The 3,449-nt window shown below is 40.2% G+C and overlaps 1 pseudogene; it reads right to left on the bottom strand.

Moving 5' to 3' along the window:
- Positions 1-272: 272 nt before the first annotated feature.
- On the bottom strand, positions 273-1,138 carry LOC147447978 (uncharacterized; annotated as a pseudogene).
- Positions 1,139-3,449: the final 2,311 nt, after the last annotated feature.

The following is a 3,449-nucleotide window of genomic DNA, read 5'->3' as shown; positions in this document are numbered from 1 at the left end:
ACTGGAGGATTTGTCAATATACATTCAGAAGCCACCCACCAATATCGCTTGCTCTAGGCTTCCCTTGTCGATGGGAGAATATCTGGCAACTTTGGAAATGTGTTCTCTGTGGGGAACAAGGTTGCACTACCCCAATCACATACGCCTACATATACTCCAGCCCATCCAAAATGCAGCAAGATATTACTCCCATGAACATCATTGTGAGTGATGTTATTCACGTATAAAAAGATGAAGGTTCGGAGCAATCCATTATTGATAGGCCATATATTCTACTTGACGCCTTCAACGGTCCCCTCGGTGTCTCTGAAACCCTTGCTCATGGCCACATTCTTCCCCTCCTTTTGGAGTCTCTCTAGCCAGTGGTCGAGGTTTCCACCATTCCACATCTTGAAGATGAGGGTGGGCGCTCGCGTGGCGTGTCTCGCCAATCCCAGAGTAGCAATGATTCCACTTTGCGTGATATTCATAATTGTGGCTTCATGCAGCACTATGTCATTGGCACTCTTCTGGCCATCACCCTTGATTAGCTTGCTAGCGTAAAATTCATATGTGAAGGTTTGATGGTTGACTTTCACCTTTGTGACCATGCCATATCTACCTTCTCCAATGCTTTTCATTTGTGGAAATTCAATGCAAGCCATGCGCATGATGACGAGGTTGCATGGGTCTAAACTTCCCATGTTGGGTGGCATTGGATCATTGCTAGAGATTGGTACTTCCGAAGTGGCAGGCACTTCGAGTACATCCTTGGGCTCTTCTTCGATCCTTTGTCTCTTCCAATGTTTCTTCATGCTTCTGTAGAGGACCTCTACTTCCTTCATGCGGTCCATGAAGCCAGACTTCCCTTTAATTTTCTTGTCAAGGGTTTCTGCAACTTTGCAAACTTGCCCTATGATTCGACTCACGTCGTGGCCCAACTGACCACCTGTACGGACTTCAATCCCACCTGAAGCACCACAAAATTTTGCAACTAGTGCTGCATATGTAGCACTACATAACTCATCCAAAATGATTTGTATGAGGACTCTTGCAAGACTTCCTAGAGGCGATCACTTCGTAATCCATAAAGATGAGTGCATACGAATTCTTCGACATATTTGCGCTCAGCTTTTGTTATCTTGCCTGTAGTACCCATGATGTGCGTAGAAGCTAAAACAAAAAAACAAAAAATCAAACTTCTCAACAGTATAAGTGACATGTAATACAATACCTAGTCATTCTTTACAACACAACCATTGGGCAATCACCCTAAACCCTAAACCACAGGTTCACATGAATGTAATTTATGATTAATATACACAAGAACATGCACACAATTATGCATGATGTAAATTATGATTTTTTATATCATAAAGAAATATGTTATGATTTTTTGAATCAAAAACCTCGCATGTATGAGACATTATCAATAGGACTGTGACGAAGTCATAGAAATACGCATTATTTTACAAATTACAAAGATTAATGTAAAATATGGTGTCACGTGTGCATCCTTCTCATTGTAAGGATCTAAGCAAGTCCTAAGCACCAGACGCACGGGTTTTATTCTCGTTGTAAGAGCAAAGGATAAATATTCGATCCAGACGTCGAGAATGATTACACTATAAAAATCAGTAGCTCATCAGATAATGGTTTTTTTTTCACAAATTGTGTTTGAGAGAAACTCCCCCCGTTGTAAGAACCGAAGATCGTGACAAGGGGAGTAGTTTAAAGATTACACTTCTCATTATACATACCTACAATGTAGATCTATGAATCATGTGGTCCATGACTACGTATATTGAAAAGTGTATAGCTTAAAGGCTCACTAGATAAAAAAATTATTCGTACAGATCGTGTCTAGGAGTATCTTCTTTCGTTGTAAAAACCAACGCTCAGACGCAGGAAGAGTATGTTTTTTGTAAGCTCACATTTCATTGGAACTTATTTTACCTAAAGCATCGTACAAAGTAAGAGTGTCATGAGACATATCAAACAAATGCACATGCTATCTAATGGTCTCTAAAACACCGTACAAAGTATGAGTGCCGACAAGCATATCAAAACAATGTACGGTGTTATCTAAATTCCTAAAACACTCAAGTAAGAGTGCTGCAAAGCATATCAAAACAAGAGTCAGTGTTTTCTAAATTCTTTTTTATTACCATGGAAGTAAGATATAAAATCAGACAAGCCATAGTAATTTCTATATCCTAAATTTTAAATTGTTATGTGACTAAGAGGGCTCGAAGACGTATCAGAGACACATATAGTAATATAATCACATGAAACTAAAATTTAAATTATTCATATATAAAAAAACAAATTTGAAGAGAAAAGCTGCTTACTAGTACTGGAAGGTACTTGAGAAGCTTCCTATGCATGAAAGTCCCAAAGTTAGGGGAATCTTTGACTTAACCTTCCACTCAACCAAAGGGCACATGGGACACATGTCAGACTCTCCCTATGCTTAACCACATGGTGTGCTTGAATGCTATTGGTTGGGCTAAAGAGGGGTCCAATGAGCTTCTAGTTCCATCCAACAAATATCTAGATATTTTCAAGCTCTCTCTCTCTCTAAGGGGTAAGGAGGACACTTGTCCAAAGACTACCCATGTACTTGAATGCATGCTGCATGTGATTGGTTGGGGGGAGAGGGATCCAATGAGCTTGGAACATGTGTAAAAGCTACAACTCGCCCCAAGCAAGCAAGGGGGGTTCTGGGGGGATATACACTATACACACACACACACACTCATTTTGTGGAATCATTCTCACTTGGTGAAAGTTGAGGAACTCCACCTCCTTCTCCAAGCTTGTGAGAAGTGAGATCCTACACCAACACTCTTGGCTATGGAATGCAAATCCAACCAAGAGAGATGCTTCAATGCTTAAGCTTGCCAACTTCTCCATCTTCATTACTATGCTATTATATATGCTAGCAAGAAGAGTGATGATAAGTGAGGAACTATTTCTTTCTCCTATGGAATGTTTCTTCTTCCTCTTCCCTATCCTCATTCCCCGCTAGCTCTCTCCACCTTCGAAGGTGTTTGAGGCCTTGGAACTGAGGCTTGGGATAGTTAATGCTTTCTACAAATTTTATGTTATGCTTGTGATGCATGGAGCTTTCCATCTTCATTGCATCACCTAGGTCACAAGGAACACAAATATTGCATTGTACCAAGTCTCTCTTGATGGGAAAAACTATAATCGAATGTCTATTGGAGGGGGGACCGGCTCCGTATGAATCCAATCCTCAACTATTGTCATGTTCTCTAAACTCTCTCTCTTGCAAAAGTATTGTTCATGCCAAGTTAACTAAGTACCATGTTTATGTCGCTACCATCAATCAAGTTCACCCGCTATGCTCACAAAGTAATCTCACAAAAGTGCTTCACCTAATTTCCTAATTTCGTTACTCTCAAAGTTCATGGGCCATTTCCATTACATTGGTATCAGAGCATTTG

This window comes from Adiantum capillus-veneris, chromosome 11 (genome assembly GCF_014529385.1).
Source record: "Adiantum capillus-veneris isolate H3 chromosome 11, ASM1452938v2, whole genome shotgun sequence".
Taxonomy (NCBI): Eukaryota; Viridiplantae; Streptophyta; class Polypodiopsida; order Polypodiales; family Pteridaceae; genus Adiantum; species Adiantum capillus-veneris.
This window is presented reverse-complemented; position numbering and strand designations above follow the sequence as displayed.